The sequence below is a fragment of the Canis lupus genome, chromosome 16 (assembly GCF_011100685.1).
Source record: "Canis lupus familiaris isolate Mischka breed German Shepherd chromosome 16, alternate assembly UU_Cfam_GSD_1.0, whole genome shotgun sequence".
NCBI classification, from domain to species: Eukaryota; Metazoa; Chordata; class Mammalia; order Carnivora; family Canidae; genus Canis; species Canis lupus.
Genome location: NC_049237.1, coordinates 33,676,230 through 33,696,438, shown reverse-complemented (window position 1 = coordinate 33,696,438; position 20,209 = coordinate 33,676,230). Strand labels below are relative to the sequence as shown.

The following is a 20,209-nucleotide window of genomic DNA, read 5'->3' as shown; positions in this document are numbered from 1 at the left end:
GTTAAAATTGGAGCCATTTTTCAAGATTTAACTCAGGTCTTTTCCTCTGAAGCCTTTTCTGATCCTCCCAGCTTGATTGAATCTCTTCTTTCTCTTACCTCCAAATAGCATTTCTATTCTCTACTAGTCATTTGACCCTTAATCATAGCTACTTTATATAGTTCATTGCATTTTCAAACCTATTTATCTGATCTCCTCAGCTAGATTAAAAAGACTTTTAGGGCAGGGCTGTTGTTTTATGCTTACATAGCCCAACCAGTGGTTTGTACAGGGGGGAACTTGATGGTCTGGAAACAGGCCATAATCCTTCTGCACCAGGAGGCCTGATTTCATTGGGAAATAAATGTACCCATGAAATCTGTTCTAATTTATGTTGTCGTAGGTGTGGTCCTGGGGCACGGTAAACCTAAATTCTAATCCTAGATCCATCATTTATTAAGTATGAATGTGGACAAGTTTATTAATTTCTTTAAGCCTCAATTTGCTCACCTAGAAATAAAACAATAAAATTGTTGAGGAGGAAATTAGATAATGTCTATGAAGCACTTAGCATGGTTCCTGGCATATAATAAGCACTAAATAATGGTAATTTACTGTTATAAGTGCTACTGGTATTGAAGCATGGTGGCTGCTCGGTGACACTAGTCAGTGAGGAGGGAGGGTTGCTCGAGGAATTGCCCGGAGCTGTGGAGCTCATCAGCCAATGGCCAGAACTCACAGTATCCACACAGTGGGATGAACTCACACTTGCAGGTCACTGTCAGGGAGGGAGGCAAAGTGTAAGTGATCCCCCTGCCAACATGAATCGCTAGCAGTAACAGTATTAGAAGTTCAGCATCTGACCAGTACTGATTTGGGGTGGTCTTTTCTGTTTGGATTAGGGCTTTGGACAGCATCTGGAATTTCTGAAACAAGACCAGCTTTTCTAAAAGCAGATGGGGGAAGGGATAGGTAGGGGTTCAGGTGCCTAGTCAAGCAGATAAGGGTTTACTGTTTTGTTTGTGTAATGGTAATATTTCTCCTCTGGCAATTGCTTGAAGTCCTTCGTTCTTTCCTTTTTGTTTGTAGAGTCATCCATAAACTTTGTTACCATTTTCTCATCTTCCTGCTTTTCACCAGCTTCGTTCACAGCTCCACCCAAATCTCTCCCACCTAGACTGTTAATGATCTTATTTCTGGTTCCATGGACTCACCCTTCATCACTCTACAGCTTTTGTCTCAACTATGTTTTTATTCCTGATTTTTTTTCTATGCTTTTGTCTGCTGTCAGACCAATCATACTCTCTTGGTATTCCTTTTTTGTCTTCTCCTGCAGTTTTTTCCCCCCAGGTTCTTCTTCTTCTTTTTAATTTTTTAAAAAGATTTTATTTATGTATTCATGAGACACATACAGAGAGAGGCAAAGACCTAGGCAGAGGGAGAAGCAGGCTCCCTAGGGGAAGCCTGATGTGCTAGGGAACCTGATGTGGGACTCGATCCCAGGACCCCAGGATAATGACCTGAGCCAAAGACAGATGCTCAACCACTGGGCCACATAGGTGCCCCAGATTCTTCTTTCTTGAGCTGCTGGTTTTCCTCAACAGTGTGTCTTAGTCCTTGTTTAACGCTGCACACTCTGCTTTATTGATCTTGCCTACCCTATCAAGTAGTGCTCACAAGCTTACCAGCCACCTTTGTGTTGAAGGCTTCTAAGTCCCTAGCATTAGTCCAGATCTTTTCCCTGAGCTCTAACCTGTAAGTCCAGTTGTCTAACAGACATCTACAACAATATTCAAACAAAATGCAGTTCTTCCCTTCCCAGCTCTCCAGATTTTTCTTTCTTCCCTGTTCTTTCTCTCAGGGAACAACATAACCACCCACTCTATTGTTATTCATGTAAAACAAATGTGCATCCTCCTTGACATCTCATTTCCTATATCCAATTAACAACCAAATTCCAACTCAGGCTTCCAGAACCCATATTTTCCTTCTGGGTAGATGTGTCTTGTTTTGTCTGCCATCTGCAAATATATGGACTAGAGTGCTTACTTAAAAACTGCTCTTTTGTTTTTCTTTCCATCTACCTGTTACCACACAGCTAAATTAGTTTTGCCACTTTCCTTTATGTGTGGATTTAGAGAATGTACCCTCAAAAGAGCTTCAGTGTTTTAAAACTGTATAATCAAAGATTCTACTTTTTTCCTATGGTAAGCCAAATACATTATTTGTTAATAACTATAAAAAATGATAAATAAACTGGGCATCATTTGTTACAGAAACCGGTGTGCATGTTGATTATAATCCCAACATCAGTGGAGGTTATACCAGTACTATTTGCAGTACTATTACTTGAAATAATGGTCAATGAATTTTTATGTTTATTAAGATAGAAATTGCATATAACTGAGTAAGTCAAAGAGTGCTACAAAGCTTATAATAAAAATGGCAGACAAAGCACTAGTTATCAATGCCAACAGAGTGGAGTACCCCACACCAGTTACTTGATCCCAGGGGAGGACTCCAAACCCTTCTGCCAACTGCATCTTGGTATAAGAGTTGCCAAGGAAAACACAATGCAGTCAAGTGCTGGGTAGAACAATGCTTTACTCACATGAGGGAGAAACAGAGCAAGATCAGCTTCAATAGTGGACTGTGTGGACTCTCTTCCTTGGTGAGGAAGTGTTCCAGATCCAAGGTTCATTTTTATTTAGCTGATTGGGGATCAAAAGATTGTGCACATGTGACTGCCGTCCCCAACAAAAGCTGCATCCCCTGGGGGGGGCCCTCCCACATCCAACGTCTGATGTCCCAGAGGCAACCATTTTCAAGTGTTTCAGCTGTTTATTCTACTGTTGCCCCTACATATCTAAATAAAGTACTTATACTGTGAATTCGTGACTTTAACTTTAGGTATTATTTGCTGGTGTCTTATTTCGAGAGTTACTTTCTTAACTCATTGCTGCTTCCTCCCCCCCCCCCCCCACTATCATTCTCTCCATCCTCTTAATACATTTGATTCATAATTTCCATTTTAAATGAATGTTTAGGATTTTTTATTGTCATAAAACATATCATTATTATAGCTGAGCCCTGCAATGTATTATATTTTCTCTTTGCTGTGTTTTTGTTTTTCCTGGAGTTAAAATTTTTAATTTTAATGTATTTTCTTAAGCTTCACTTTACCTGTTATATAATCAGCCACTTGCTTTGTATAAGAACTAGAAACATCTCACTATGGTCAGGTTCATTTTTTTTTCTAGCAGAATTCCTTGTGGAACCCTCTCTCTCCTTCTACTCTAATCTTTACAGGTTACATTCTAAGTCTGCTCCAGGGCTGTTGTCGTGGACACTTCTCTTCACTATTTTTGGGGATTCTCTTTGCCTTTCTCCTTGATTCATTTTAGGATTACTGGATTTCTTGATTACTGTTTCTTAGATCACACCTCATTTTGGTGAAGCACATTCCGCAACAGCTTTCTGAGAAAGTCAAAGGAAATCATATTGCAGGAGCCTGAATGTCTGAAACTATTATTCTATTATCACATTTGATTAATAGTTTTGCATGATACTGACTTATAAATCAAAAATTATTTTCTCCCTGAAATTCTAAGGTGGATTTCTTTCCCATTGTCTTCTATTTCTGGTGTTGCTACTGAGAAGCTTAATGATTCTTGGATTCCTAATTTTAATAGATAATTTTTTTTCTCTGTAGCTTTGGGATCTTCTCATTTTCCTTGATATTCTGAAGTTTCACAATAATGTGCAATGGTGTTAGTCTTTCTCATTTGTTTTTATGGGCCCTAAGAGGGCCATTTAAATCTGGAAGATCACATCCTCATTCTGGAAAATATTCTTGTATTATTTCTTTCATAATTTTTTCTCCTCTGTTTTCTTTTTTTTTAAGAGAATATTAAATCGTTTATTGATTACACATGATAATGGACGATACACAAGCTTTAATCCCATCTATAATTTTATCTGATACCATAATTCAATTTAGATATATTGCATAGGATGTGCCAACAATCATAATAACCAAATAAACTCCAGGACTTTGCTTGGGTGACCCTTTTAACGGTGAACTCCAGGTCACAACACATTAACTGTCAGTTCAACCACACCAAGGTTTGTGGAGACAATGGCTTCTGTGCCCAAGCAGGTTGCAAATAAATTTCGAGTGGAACCTGGCATCACCCTGAAGGAATTCTAACTTCACACTGTTGGGGTAGTTTACCAAGATGGCTTCAGAGTAGACTAACTTTACACAGCACATTTAAAAAAAGACACATTTATTCAGCGTCATGATCAGACTATTACATTTAGCAATCAACAGCATGGGTGCAAAAAAAAAATCTACATTAAAACCCTTTGTTGGAATGCTTTACACTTTCCACAGAACAGACACTAAAATAACCTGTTATACAATTAGTCACAAATACAGTCCTCGAGTTTTTTGCCCATACACATGAGTATTGTCTAAAACATGTCTTCTTTGTAGCAGCTAGGCCCTGCCACCACTGTGCTTGGCTGAGTTCACAAATCTGTTGTAACCTGTAGCTTTCCTGTCACTTCTCTGGCTCTCCTCTCCTGCTAAGCTTTGTTTCCTGGCAGTAATTAAAACCTTCTGCCACTGCCATAGCTGCTGCTGCTGCTGGAACCGCCATAGCCACCTTGGTTTCGTGGTTTGGCAAAGTATTGGCCTCCACCACCATAGGGGCCAGAGCTTCTGCCTCCAAAATTTCCTCCTTTCATGGGTCCAAAATTTGAGGATTGGTTGTTGTAATTGCCAAAATCGTTATAGCTTCCGCCACCTCCAAAGTTGCTTCCGTCATTACCAAATCCGTTATAGCCATCCCCACTGCCACCGTATCCACCACCTCGACTGCCACTGAAGCCACCTCGACCACTGAAGTTCCCTCCACGACCAAAGTTGTCATTCCCACCAAAACCACCTCCACGACCACCACCAACGTTTCCAGAACCACTTCGGCCTCTTTGGCTGGACGAAGCACTAGCCATCTCTTGCTTCGAAAGGGCTTTCCTTACTTCACACTTGTGGGCATTCACAGTACGGTATTTTTGAATGACAATCTTGTCTACAGAGTCGTGGTCATCAAAGGTCACAAAAGCGAAACCTCTCTTTTTGCCACTGCCTCGGTCAGTCATGATCTCAATCACTTCAATTTTCCCATACTGTTCAAAATAATCTCTTAGATGATGTTCTTCAGTGTCTTCTTTAATGCCACCGACAAAAATCTTTTTCACAGTTAAGTGGGCACCAGGTCTTTGAGAATCTTCTCGGGAGACATCCCTCTTTGGTTCCAAACTCTTCTGTCCACCTTGTGCGGCGAGGGTTCATGGTTGAGTTCATCTCCTCTATGGTGGCCTACGTGACAAACCCAAAGCCTCTGGAGTGCTTGGTGTTGGGGTCTCTCATTACCACGCAGCCCCTAAGCGTCCCCCATTGCCCAGAATGGCTCCTCAGACTCTCATCGGTTGTTTCGAAGCTCAAACCTCCGATGAAGAGCTTCCCCAGCTGCTCGGGCTCCTTGGGAGACTCTGACTTAGACATGACGGCGGTGGGAGGGGAGACTTTAACGATGCTTACTCGGGGGCGTCCAGGGGCAGAAAGCTCTCCTCTTGTTTTCTTATCTTGGTCCTTCTTTTCTACCTTCTAGATGATTTCCTTAATTTTATTCTTAACTTATCTATTAGTTTTTTAAGATTTGCAATTATATTTTTAATTTCAAAGGACTTTTTTCCCCCTCATTCATTCATTCGCTAACACTTATTGAACCACCATGATAATATGCCAGGGACCATTATATGGGGATCTTATTTTCTCCTTGCTGAAGCTAGACAGGGATTGCAAGTACCAAGTGGTTGGTGGTACTACATTTTAAAAGTAGAGTCAGAGTAAGCCTCACTGAAAATAGTATGTTAAAGCAGAAATTTAAGAGAGATACAGATTTTTTTTTTTTGGAACTCTTTTTTTTTTTAATATAGTCATCTTTTCTAATTCAAGGGTGTGATTTTTTTCTTATCACTTTCAGGATATTCTCTGGAGATTTTTTTTTTTTTTTGAAGTTTTCTTTTGGATTTGGAATTCACATATTCTCATTTCTACTTCCTATAATTTCCTTCTTCCCTGCTTTTTTGTTTTAATTTTGCCTTTCATTTTTTTGGAAGTTTTACTTATTTAAGTACTTTCTACTTAACCCAACATGGGGATCGATCTCACGACCTTGAGATCAGGAGTCACAAGTTCTTCCAACTGAGCCAGCTAGGTGCCCCTTGTCTTTTACTCTGAAGCCTTGCCCCAATGTTTGGTGATTCTTGGCTGTCTGTCATATTTATAAATGAGGTATGAAAAAATGAATTGGAAGCACTATGTATATGTGTGTGCAGTGAAGATGGGTTGGTTACCTTTTGAGCTTACTGTGGATTAAGTGGACATTTGCTATTTCTATGGGCTCTTTTTCTCCTGCTTTCTGAGACATAGGTGCCTTACTGCCAACACTCTGGGGCCAAGTCAGTGTGTAGATTGTAGTTTAGTTACCCCACCTCTGGTGGAGATTCTGTTCACCTGTGGCTGTAACTACTATCTTGGGAGACCAGAGCCTCTTCAGTTCTCTCTTGCCTGAGAAGAGCCTCCAGTTTTCTGGCAGGGTAGGGGAGGTGCAGCTATCTGGCACTGTGGGTTTGGGAAGAAGATAAAGGTGTGTAACCGATTTTTATACATATCCTGGTTTTTGACCAGTACTATGTTGTCAGCCCCAACTCATACCCTTGTCTTGAGAATTATAGTTACTTGGTGGCTCTAGTTCCTGAACTGCTCAAGTATTCATGAGAGGCTTTGATCCCTTTTGGACGACCTACCCTTCCCTGAAAAGCTGCTGGGATTTCAGTTTTCTCTCTCTGCTAATTTAATCACCAGTCATCCATCCACACTTCATCTTCCAAAACGGTGTCAACATTTTTCATCTCCTATTATCTCAGGATTCATGTCCTTTGTATTCATATGTTTATACCTGTTCCCTTTTATTTTAGTGGCGTTGGTTAGGGAGAACAGATTAATCTGTTCTTTGAACAGGGCTCAACTGCTCTGTTGAACTAGAAGTCTGTATTTAATGATTTAATCCAAGTTACTTTAAAATCTTCTTGAATAGGTTAAATAAACTTTTCTCTTTGAAATGAGAATGGTCTTTGATTCTCTACAAATCCTCTGAAATAATTTAGTGATTAAGAAAGTCGACATATTTCCTTAGTATTTCATATTGGATGCTAAAGTTATATATTAATATTTTTCTTGGATAATATTGAAATTGGTTCATCAGGTTTTATTTCAATATTTTAAATGATTTGCTTTTCTCTTACTGGAAAGCCTTTTGAATTTTAAGATATGAGGGTATTTTTAAGATGTGACTTTTATTTATTTTTTTTAAACATTTTATTTATTTATTCATGAGACACACAGAGAGAGAGGCAGAGACACAGGCAGAAGGAGAAGCAGGCTCATGCAGGGATGCAGGGAGCCTGATGCGGGACTCGATCCTGGGACCCCAGGATCATGCCCTGGGCTGAAGGCAGGTGCTAAACTGCTGAGCCACTTGACTTATAAGTTGAACATTAAAAAAAAAACAAAACACACCGTCCTAGCAAATGTTATCAGAATTAGTCAAGCATTAATATGAAACAAAAAGAAAGAACTCTCTTAGGTTGTCTTCTGTCCTGTAATAACTCTTTTCTTCCAATTTATCCTGTAATGAGAATCTTACAAAAGTGAAGCTGGGTCATATAATTTTCTAGTTTGAATATCTCCCCTTAGTCCACAAGATAAATACCACCATTCCTTTTCTCTTTATCTTTAATCCATGCACTTTGTAGCAGCCATTGCTAATGATTTCATATTCCTCAGAAACTTTTCACATAGCAAATGCTCAATGAGTATTCATTGATTTGAATGGAATATTAAACAGACCAAGATGGTTTGGATGCCTTTTAGTGTTCATAGGTGTTAGTCCTGAAGCCTTATTCTCCTGGTCTCCTTTTTATCTTCTGTGGTAGCAGTAACATTGCTTAGATTTCTCAGAAAATAGTATTTTTTCTGTCTTAAGAAGATACTTTCTTTGATGGGTCAGTGTATGGAGTTCAATGGGAAGGTAGATTTCACTAGTAAAATGACTCTTAAATAGTTGAAATCTGAGCTCTTCTACTGCAAAATCACCAATTTTTCCCTGATCCTTAAAGGGTAAAAAATAATACTAGATTTTGCTGAATTTGAAATATTCCCTTCATATATTATAAGATCACATTTTTCATTATTTTAAATTTGTCATTATTTCATGCTGCCTTCTGTGTGATTACTCTAGGATTAAGCTCTGAGTAGAAGCAGGGGAAACATGGGAGGAAATGGATCATGGCATTTAAATTGAGAAGAGTCTAAGCAGAGGGGAAAGGAATCAAAATTGAGAATTGGTGGAAAGTCTCAGAAGGAAAGGGATGAGTGAGGAATGAGAATTTCTGAACTGGAAAAGGCAAGTTACCACCCAAGGAAATCTGGCTCCAGAGAACAATTTATTTTAATTTGCTTCCTTTTGCTGTTTCCTTAACTCAGGAATACTTGGCTTTTCACAGTTACTGTGGAGGCGTGGTAGGAAATATAAACTTACTGGTATAAAACAAGAAATAGCTTATTTATATGGCAGAAAGACTGGAAAAATTGCATTCATTTTGTTCATCTACTGTAAGCTCTAATTCCCCATGATGCTTTCCTAAGCACAGAATATTTATTAAGAAAAAAATTTTGGTGGTGATATGGTGTCATGTCAACACTTGGAATTAAATGATCAGTGGGTAATATAAAAAAGGCCAGGATATGGTAAGTTTTGTAATATTTTAAGTCACATTGATGAGACACTTGATACGAATACAATTTGCTTTTATTCTGGCATCATCGTTTGTTTTGAGTAAAGCTGGAAAACAAATAACATAATTTGCATAATGAAACCATCGAGAGTCAACCACTGTCATTCATCAGAGGTATCTGTACCATTTTGACTTACAGTTTAAATTCATTCACGTTTATTTCTCTCCTTACCCCAACTAAACAATGCTTTTGATTTATTCTTTCCGTTTAGTGTCATATAAAATAAAGTGTTCCACTAGGAGAAGAAACAATTTGTCAAGCAGAAACTATATTAAGTGAAACATTCTCTCTGATATGTTTTTAATTTGTTTTATTCCCATTTTGCTATTGTAATTTTCCCACCTGCCATTGGAGATAAGGAAGGGTTTCATTCTTAATCTCTTGGTTCACTAAGGCTATATGCTCATTTTGTCAAGGAGGGTCCCCCTATCTCCAGCAGGAGGAACAGAAGTTGGCCCATGAAGGGAGACCCTGCAATGAGTCTCAGCCAAGAGGTCTGACCATCCATGAATGTGTTAACAGGTGCTCTTGGAGACCGACTATTTATCCATGTTGTTCTGGTGGCTGTGGGGAACTATAAGAGAAGCAGAAAACAGTGTTCTTATCTGGGCTGATAAAACCTAATGCTAATTCAGGCTACTGTGAATACTGTATGTGCATTCTTGATGCTCTTACTCTTTCCTTCCTCCCACCACAGCAGTTTTAAATATAGGATCCATGGGCCCACAAGAAGCCCTTGGATAGAATTCAAGCAGTCTGTAAAAATTCCATCTTTTTAATTATTAATCACTGACTGAAATTTAACAGTTTCTTCAATTATATATGTGGGCACAAACCACAGTAGTATTAAGAATATCTGTGACCTTATCACCAATAGAAATTATAGATATTTTCATATCACATTGCAGTTGTTGCAGATCTCTGGAAATGCCATTTATGTGTTGTCACTATTTTTAAATTAGAGTAGCTATTAGACCTGCAGATAGAGTTTGTTATTAAATATTTTAATATAGAAGCACATAATATCATTAAATCACAATTTTTTCTTTTGATATTTTATAATTGTATGCCGTTTTAATCATTTTCTTTTGTAAACCTAGGTATATTCTTTTGCACATTAAAAACATTAGTCTGGGAAGTGGTCCACAGACTTCACCAGTTAGCCAAAGGGGCAGTAATACACATAAAAAAGGTAAAGAATCCCTGTTGGTTACCAGACTTGGTAATTTCTTTATTCCTTCATATTTTCAACATAAAAAGAGAGGGGAAATGAAAGTGGAATTTATAGGTTTTATTTCAAATATTAAATTGGAAGCAGTTAACTGCATTGAGGCTTCTGAGTTATCAGAGGCTCTACATTTTTCCTTTATAGATTCATTATGTTGCTAATTTAATTATCAAGTAACTGACTTTACTGTCTGGACAAATATTTTTGTCTGTCGTTTGCCAGACCTTAATCTGTTATCTTGTAACCTTGAGATACCACTTTACATCCCAGCTTTACTTTTATTCATTTGCTGGATGAGGGTAATAACACCTAGTGTGCCTTGTTGTCATTGCATGTTTATGTGGGAGGGTTATTTTCCTGGGTCATTTTCAGATCCTAAAAATTATTGAATGAATTTAATCCAGTAGTATATATTTATAGACAAGTTGAAAACCCTAAATAAATCATTATACAAATGTCATAAATTTCTATTATGGATGCTATAGAATGCTGGGTAGCTCACAAAGTCTTAAAAGAAAACTCTTTTCTATGACCTAAGAAATGCTGTATCATTGTTAGGTAAGGCACAGGAAGCCAAACAAACAAACAAAACAAAACAAAAACAAAAACAAAAACAAAAACAACCCAGAAGTAGCACCCTGTGCAATTTCCAAGGGGCACATGGCGCTTGGAAATATTTTAGCTCTCAATTTTCCAAGATATAATGTACTGCTGTCAATGTCCTCTTAAACATGGCTCTCCCCGACTGATAAATAGCATAGTGCATTTCCACAATTAGGGTAGATGGTTGAGTGAAAGGATCTTCAACATCATCAGGTCAACCCATGTTGGTGCTCCCATTAACATAGTTTATTCTCCATAATTGAAAGAATTGCTGTCTTTTGCCCTTGCGGAGCTGAGAACATGTTACACTGGTAGAGTTAAGGAACTTACTAGTCCATTCATCATCTTTGTTCTTGCAGACATTATATTTTCAATATGACTAAGAGACAAAATTTTTCAATAAGTAACAAATGTAAACTTTTCTAGCACCTAATATTGCATGCTGTGGCCAAAATACGTGGAAGAAGTTGAGTGTGAATTTCAAAGAGATGGTTGTAATGCAACACCTCTCCTGTCACTTAAATCAACATTGCAGCCAATATATTTTAAACTTTAGGTTGTTGGTGATTAACCCAGCATCCCCCACATGCAAGGCATCTTGTGCTGGTTTTTATTAGTTACTGCTCACGGCGTCCCTTGGTGGCGCTGCTGTCCCCATTTTTAACTGTTCTGAGAGTTTTGATTATGAGACAGAGCATCTCCAACCTTCTGTCTCTTACTGTGCAAGGTTAACAGGCTCAGGGAGCAGCATTTAAAGAACCAAAGGGTTTTGTTGAGGCAGTTAGGTAAACATTTCCTTCTTCTCAAGAAATCTCAGAGCCAGCAGCTCTGAGATCTCTTATTTCTCCTTGCTAACACACAGTGTGGCATTAGTTACCTCCCTGACTTCATGTCAGTGTTCTGAGCTCTGCCAAACAGCAGGATAGGTGGAATAGGTTGTGATTTGATATGTGTCAATAAGCAAAGAAAGAAAGAAAATATTTCTGAATTTGTTCATTGACCTAATGGGATGGGGAAAGGCAAATGCTTTTATCTTAAAACTATCTAAATCAGAAATTGAGAATAGGGTAACTAGGACAACTTTGGAATTTAAGAAAGTTCATAGCGAGAATAATACTCAAAATTAGGGATATTTTAGTTTATCACAGTTGGGCTTTATCCTCTTACCAACTCAACATAATTTAATGGCAGGATTTGAAAAAATAAGCCAAAGACCATTGTTGACATTCATTGAACAATAAAAAATAAAGGAACTTTGAAAAGGTAACAAGCAATGAGGAGCATCTGGGAGACATTAACGTAGGAGCCCCACTGCTACTCACTTTCTCTGCTCTGCTGTGAAATCTCTGGCTCACAGAACTTAAAGTCTGCACATCAGGCTAATACATATTTATTTTTAACATGGTTCTTTTTAAAGTATTTTGTTGGTTGAGAGAGATGAGAATGAGCAGAGAAGATATACTTTTATAGTCTGATGTAAAAGATTTTCACTGCAGCTTTGATACAGGTGAGCACTATGCCCTTCATTTCATGGACCCTGTGGGCTGTCAGTCAGGACATGAGTAAAGATCTTCCTTTAGAGAGTAACCACTTTCTGACATTAACTGTGTCTTGATGGAGAGCACAGCATATGAGTTATGAGTTTTGGCCTGTGAGCTGTGAAAGATGACTCAGAAAATATAGCCTTGAGAACTAACTGAGGAAACTCCTCTGGCAGCACTAAGCTCTGAACAGACTCAGCTCATTTCTATTTTTGGCTCCTCTTCAGATGTCCAGAATGGCACAGCCAGCCACCAACCCCATTTCTAATTGCTCCTGTTGCAGTATGTTGATGTCTCTTTTCTTCTTTGTGGGAATGTGGGGAGCCAGCTAGTGGAGAGCAGGGGTAGCAAAAGAAAAAGGACAGTTTTAGGCAACCCCTATGACAATGGCCAGAAAGGGGTTCAAACTGAGTGTAAAGGAGCAGACAGGTAGTAGGGAAGGGAAAACATCCATAAGACTAGAAAATATTTCTGAGGAGCCTTGGTAGTAAACATGTTATAAATATTGACTAAGAAAAATAAGCTAGAAAGTCGGTATAATGCAACAGAGGTTGTAAACACAGGGAAAAGGGAAGAGAACATGAAGTGTTTGAAACTAAGCTTTATAATACTTGTATGCCAACACTGAATACTCATTTTACTTCCCTATTATTTGCTCAAAGTCTCCTAGGAATGGGAGGAAAAGGTACATGCCAAAAAGGATTTCAAAAAGGTCAATAAGGGAGGAACAAAGGGATGAGAAAGAATGAAGTAATAGGATTTGAAAAAAAAATCTTTTTGGCAAGGACCTTAAACGCCTTTTTCATAAGGACTGAAAAAATTTTTTTCTTGGCAACAAAGTTATTGATAAAATTGAAAATGCCATCTTAAATGCTATGTTACAGAAATAATGATGTGGGATTTATATACTTGGATTCACAGGCTATTAGAGCTATAAAGGACACAAAAAATCATTTAGTCTACCTCTCATTTTAGAGATGGGCCCAGAGGTTTACAGTAATATTCCCAAGGTTGCAAAGCTAATTAATAGCCACTCAGGAACTTAAAGGAAGTTGGTTGTTAGTCTAGAACTAAGGACGACAGCAATCTCTTTTTCTTTTCAGTGAAAATGGTGAGGAAAATAAAGGTCATATAGCTTATTGACTTGATTGTGGTCAGTCAACACATTAGAACCAAACATCTGACTAAACTAGAGTCTCTTTATTTATTTCTGGTCCACAGGATGAGTTTGCTTGATATGACGCCATCATTGGTTGTATACATTGGGTTCTTTGGGATGACATGGAGATTAGTGGGCAGAAAACTTATTGGAGAATTCTCTTGGAAGCAACACCTATGGAAAGGAAGAGAAGGAAGCAGAATTGGGCACAGGGGACAATAGGAAAGCATTGGGGTGCTTTCTAATGAAGGTCATAGGTGATCCAGAGGAATATCTGAGAGACTGACAAGGGCCTTGGGGATTGTCATGAGTTGGGGCAAAGGAGCCAGGACTTTATAACCCCCATCATCAGTCTTTATGTGCTGCACCCAGGGAGGAGCCATGACCTTGAGCAAGGATGCTTTTCTCAGCCAACACACTTTACAAAGACAGCTGGCAGCTGGCAGCAGTTCCAGAAGCTGGTAGAATAATATCTTCATTCCTAAAACGGGCATCTTAGCAGCATATCAGTGAACTGCTTGTACCTCTTGTATTCACTTCTTCATATACATACTAAGAATTAATCTTCCAGGATCCCAGTGGGTTTCTTTTCCAGAGGATTCTTATAAGAATAAGGTTGATAGGATAATCTAGCACCCTGATAATACAGCTAGTTTGAAGGTCTCAGGTGATACTCACCACCTCCCTCCTCCATTATCCACTCTAGATTTCCCTCAACTTCTGCTAGTTTTGGTGGTTTTCTTCTTGGCATGATTCTGACTATCCTGAGCCTCTCGTCACCTTATCTTCTTCAAGTCTTAGTTGCATTAGTCAATTTGCCATCAAGCTTTGACAAGAGGATCACATGGGTGTCAGACATATTTCTTCCTGTCCGCATTGTATACAAGAAGCCTTACTGTTCCCAATAATCAGGGTTAATTACTACCACCAAGATGGGAGCAGGTGCCAGCCAGAGCTTATGGTACAATTAGAATCTTTCTGCTCCTTGTAGGAAATACTTCCCCTTTGAAAAATAGGACATCAGATCATGCAGTTTCTAGAGTTACAAGAATGGGAAGCACAAATTACCCAAGTGGGCCACTGGGAGTGGTGATAAGAGAGGCCACTCTTCTTTCCATTTATCAGTTCCTGGGGCCATGTATTCCAACACCTGGGACATAGCACCATATATAGATCATTGAGTTAGAGTGGGAATTGCATTTGGGAGGATGGAGAACCATATTGAGAGTATGACCTTCAAGCTGGCACTTCAACTTTGAAGTTGAAGTTGAATGGAGTCACTCCATTACTTTTTTGGGCTAGTAGGTTTCTGTTGGTTTGGTAGTTGACATGGCCAGTGATCTCATGGTCAGATACCAAGTACCCGTTCCCACACCTTGCACCTCCTTTCTTTGAAGTAGATCCTTTGGTCTGATGGTGTATTTTTAGGATGATACTGTAAATCAAACACTGTAAATCCTCAGACAGTGGTTCTGACTGACATGCTGTGGGCAGAAAAGTCAAATCTAAACCCAGAACATGTGTCTGTTCACGTTGACATGCATTATAGCCTCTTCCAAGCCGAAAGGTCCCAAGGTATTCAACTAGCCACCAAATGGATATTTGATCTCCTATAGAGATGGTGCCATTCAGGGGAGTTAGTGTTGAACATTGAATCAGATCAGTAGCTTGATTAGCCTTGGTAGGTGGAAGCAATGCTGTTGAGCCTATGAATAACTTCTGTCCCTGCCACTATAGCTGTTTCATCTGCATGTCCATTGTGCTAGGACTAGGTAAGTTGATAACAGACACTGGCTGATGTGAGCTAATTAGGTTAGATTTTCTACCTGATTTAGTTCCTCTTCTATAAATAGGTGCTCTCTTGTAGGTGTTAAAGGTGTTAACATTTGATACAAAGATTTTCAGTTATGTCTGTTCCTACAGGTTCATCCAAATCCTTTTATCCCAGACCTTCTTTTCCTGCCCTTCCAGTTTTTATTCTTCTTGAACACTGACTTATGGTCAAGTCATTTGCCACTGCACATAAGTCCATGCACATTATAACCTCACAAAGAACTACATTGCTTAAGCTTTGCCTATTGGGAACATTTCCCTTACCACTGTTGTTAAGAGCCATCTCTAAGTCAGGCTACAACATGGCCCCCATCTGTTTCTAGCTTTCACTCACTTATCAAGAAAAGAAAATCCATTTATAACCAAACAGGAATTATTTTTTTTTCTGAGAAAAAGCCATGTCCAAACTCAGAACATGTGTCTGTTATGGTCTGGTGAATTGACCATATAAGAGATGCCCCTATATGGTGATAGGTATGACCTAATTGTCAAGTGCTACAGCAGCAACAGTAGATAACTTCAGGATCTAAGATATCTGCTTGTGTTGCTTTTTTTTTTTTTTTTTTTATTGTCTCCTGGTCCTGTTATTCCTTGATTTTGGGTGTATCACTTCTGTTGCATGATGCATTAGTCCTGGATTTACCTGACCTCATGACTTTGTTGTCTGATGGTAGCCAGCTTATAATGAGAAGTTCAGATTTCATGGTGATTTGACACCCATGATCAGGACCGACATTTATACCTGAGCCCAGTAGTATACCAGGACGTACTTTTCAAAAGATGTGTAAATGTCTGTTGTAGATGACATGACCGTGCTCCAAACCCCTAGACATCTGTGCTGTGATTCTTCCACTTGGGCTTGCTATAAACACCATATGGCATCTTATCCCACCACAGATACCTCTAATGCTATTCCATTCTGGTGTGTTATGCTGCTCAAGTGATAGGGTTGCTTGTATCACCGTGCTATACATTATTTTTCTGCTTTGGTTTTTACTCAAAACTGGAAATCATCTATGCTGTCTGGCGTAGGATTTGATACTGTATTACTGGCTACAGAATATGCTGTCTCCAGACATGGAAACATTACTAGGTACAGTTTTTCCTTCTTTGTGGTAGGATGTAAATGTTCTGATAATCTTTCCTTTTTTAGAGGGGATATGCCCAAATGCACAAGACCATGAGATTCCTAAAACTTTTACTCATGTGGCAGGACCTGAATTTTCATAGAGTATATCTCCCACCCTCTGGTATGCATATATTTTACTTAGGCCTACAGTACAGTGGCCACTTCTTTTTCATCTGGTCCAACTTGCATGATATCTTAGGTGTAGTTCACCAGTAAGATTTTCTGTGGTATGCGTGGTCAGTTAAAGATCTCTTAAAATTGTTTTATGACAGGGAAGAAGAGGTAACATAGCCCTTCGGCAAGACTGCAAATGTATACTCTTGTCTATTTCAAGTGAATGCGAGCTCTTTCTTATTTTTTTAAAAAATATGATTAGAAAATAATGTGTTTGACAAATCACTAGTCATATACCATGTGCCTGAAGTCATAGTAATATGTACTGGCAAAGATGCTAACATTTGGCAAGCAGCTGCATTTGGGCAACTGCTGCTTAGTTGAGTTTGTGGTAATCCATTCTTATTTTCAGAGTCCATCTGGTTTCTTTCTGGTGAGTGACTGGTGAATTAAATGGAAATATGATGAAAATCATCACTCTTGCATCCCTTGGGCCCTTAATAGAAACCACTAAATTTATGCCATTCTCCTTAAAATGTAATAGCTTATTAGAGAATGCTCTGGAAAAATACCTGTGGAAGGGAAGAGAAAAAAAGCAAGACTGGGCAGAAGGAAAAGGTGGCAGCTGCAGCTGACCCATGGGTCAACTCTTGGGGTGAACTGGCCTTGCAGCCTGATTTGAGTTGAGGGGACTAGCCCTTTATAATCCTATGTTGACCTACCAGTCATTGGATAAAGGATGTCTAGGGAGGGGGTAACTTTGGGCAAGGCAGCTCTTTTCAACCAAGGCACTTCTGAAAGAGGGCTGGTAGCTGAGGACTATCTGCTGGCTGCTCTTCCAGCAGCTGGGTCCTTCAGTCTTGAAGGTGAATCTGGGCAGTATATCATAGAATCAACTATCAAATTAAATATTGGAGCCCTTATATAATGTATATTATTTATTTTTGGAAAAAGAGACTTTTAGTGAGTTGTAGGATATTTTAAGTGGAGGATAACAAAAAAATATGGGGTTGGGCAGAAAAGAAATGTCATGGCCGAACTCTAATTAAAGAAAAGGACTAATAACCATTAGCATACTGAACAAAGAACTCAGAAGAGAATGGTATTTGTGGACTGATAAATGAATCTGGACTAAATTACTTCCCATAAATTGCCCTAATGTAGTATGTGCATACCACACCTTCTTTATTCATTCATCAGTTTATGGGCATTTGGGCTCTTTTCATAATTTGGCTGTTGTAGACGATGCTACCATAAACATTGGGGTGCATGTATTCTTTTGAATCAGTATTTTTGTATACTTTGGGTAAATACCTAGTAGTGCAATTGCTGGATCATAGGGTAGTTCTATTTTTAACTTTTTGATGAGTCTCTATGCTGTTTTCCAGAGAGGCTGCAGCTGTTTTCATTCCCACCAACAGTGTAAGAGGGACCCCTTTCTCCACACCCTCATCAACACCTGTTGTTTCCTGTGTTATTGATTTTAGCCATTCTGACTGGTGTGAGGTGATATCTCATTGTAGTTTTGATTTGTATTTCCCTGATGATGAGTAATGTTTAGCATCTTCATGTGTCTGTTAGCCATCTATATGTATTCTTTGGAAAATGTCCATTCATTGTCTTCTGCCCATTTTTTAATTGGATTTTTATTTTTTGAGTGTTGAGTTTATATAAGTTCTTTATATATTTTAGATACTAACTATCAGATACATCATTTGTAGGTATCTTCTCTCAATCTATAGGTTGCCTTTTAAAAGTTTTATTGCTTATTTCTTTCACTGTGCAGAAGTTTTTTATTTTCATGAAATCCAAATAGTTTATTTTTTGAAGGCTGTGATCTTAACTGCTGTAATATTCTGAGGCAGTAGCAAAGTGAGGAAAAAAAGAGAGAGAGAAGATATTATTTGAAAGAGGAAGCCCTGTACTCCCCTTTCAAAGTTGAGGATAGGGAAGAAGGCAGGGAATGTTTGAAGGTAGTTCAGATACACCATGTATAAACAGGTGACATAAGGCAGAAAGAAAAATGGCAATGTCAGACATTATTTGAAGGTTCATGGAAACAGAGGAGAAGGAGATTCTGTCTTTTGTGGGAAGCAGGGTGGGATCAGAGGGGAGGTTCTGTTTCAAACTGAGAGCAAGAAGTGGAAGAAGAACATGCCAAAAAGAAGTGGCAACAGTATTGACATTGTCAGAAGTAAGATCTATAAAGTGATGTGTCTAATCAGTGTAGTAAAAAAAATGTGCTTAATCAAATTTCACTCTCTTCAGCTGGAATTATAACATGTTCTGTATATAGTGTATATAAGTATATATATGTTACAATGTAGTACTACGTATACTACTCTCTAAATAGTATATTGCAGTAAGTCAGAAAAATGATTAAAACACATAAGCCTAAAAAGAAATACATTTCTTTCAAAAGTTCTATAAAATTAGAGGTTTTGGAACAATAGTAGCCCTTTATTCCTTCAACAACTCATATTCTTCATTCCTGTGTACCTTTACCTGTATTCACCAGTTGGTTACATTTTTCACATTTGTTTTGTCACTCTCACGTGCATGTAAAACCATCATTATCACTGCTAAGTAGCTAGATCGTTTGAGAGTAAATCTCAGACCTAATGACTCTACCACAAAATATTTTAGTATATATTTTCTAAGAGCAAGGACATTATTTGCCTAACCACAACATCAAGATTAAAAAACTTAACATTGGTACAATATTATCATCTAATATATAGTCCATATTAGAGTTTTACCAGTTGTTCCAGTAATATTATTTTTTATATAGTTTTATGGTTTATGGTGTGCACATAAGCTCTCTGTTCATTTACTTTACTGCACAGCCTGGAATTGGGATGAGTAATGGTGAAGGCCAGCTGGGCTGCTTTTTCCACAATGGCTTTGTGGCTCTTGGAGGAGACATTGTGAGCAATCTCTGCACAGTAAGACTTGTTGCACATCAACAGCACTTCAAGCTCCTTAAAGTTATCTAGGAGCTTCCGGAAGCCACTGGGCAACAAGTGCTTTGTTTTCTTGTTGCTCGCGTAACCAATGTTGGGCATCAAGATCTGGCCTTCAATCTTCAGTGCACCCTATTGTTAATGCCTCTGGGTTTTCACCAATCGCATTGAATTTTGACATATCGCTGTGACTGGTGCCAGATGAACTTCTTGGTCTTCTTTTTAATGATCTTGGGCTTCATCAGACATCTGAACGCATCCATGATGCCCAGTAACAGATGGATGCCAACTCCCCAAGAACATTCTTTACAACACTTTTCCCCAACGTAGGATCCAATGCTAGTATCACATATTATATGTAATTGTCCTATCTCTTTGTATTTTTAGAAGATTTCCTCAGTCATTTTTGCTTTCATAATATTAACATTTTTTAAAGTAGACAGGCTAGTTTTATGGAATGAGCCTCAATTTGGGTTTGTCTGTTTCCTCATGTAGATTCTGGTGTCCTTCTTTGGCAAGAACTTTATGTACATGATGTGCCCTCTGTGAATCACCTCAGAGGTTTCAATTTGTATAAGTAGTAGTGATATTAACTTTGATCCCTTGATTAAGATGTTACCATGATTTTCCCTTATAAATAGCATTTTTCCTTTGGAACTAAACCAAACCATGAGGAGATACTTTGGAAATGTGTGGGCATCCCATCAAATAGTCACAACATGATTTTGGCA

At 38.5% G+C, this 20,209-nt stretch overlaps 2 pseudogenes; both read right to left on the bottom strand.

The window, feature by feature from the left end:
* Positions 1-4,593: 4,593 nt before the first annotated feature.
* On the bottom strand, positions 4,594-5,590 carry LOC102153119 (annotated as a pseudogene).
* Positions 5,591-19,298: 13,708 nt separating this feature from the next.
* On the bottom strand, positions 19,299-19,741 carry LOC119869494 (annotated as a pseudogene).
* Positions 19,742-20,209: the final 468 nt, after the last annotated feature.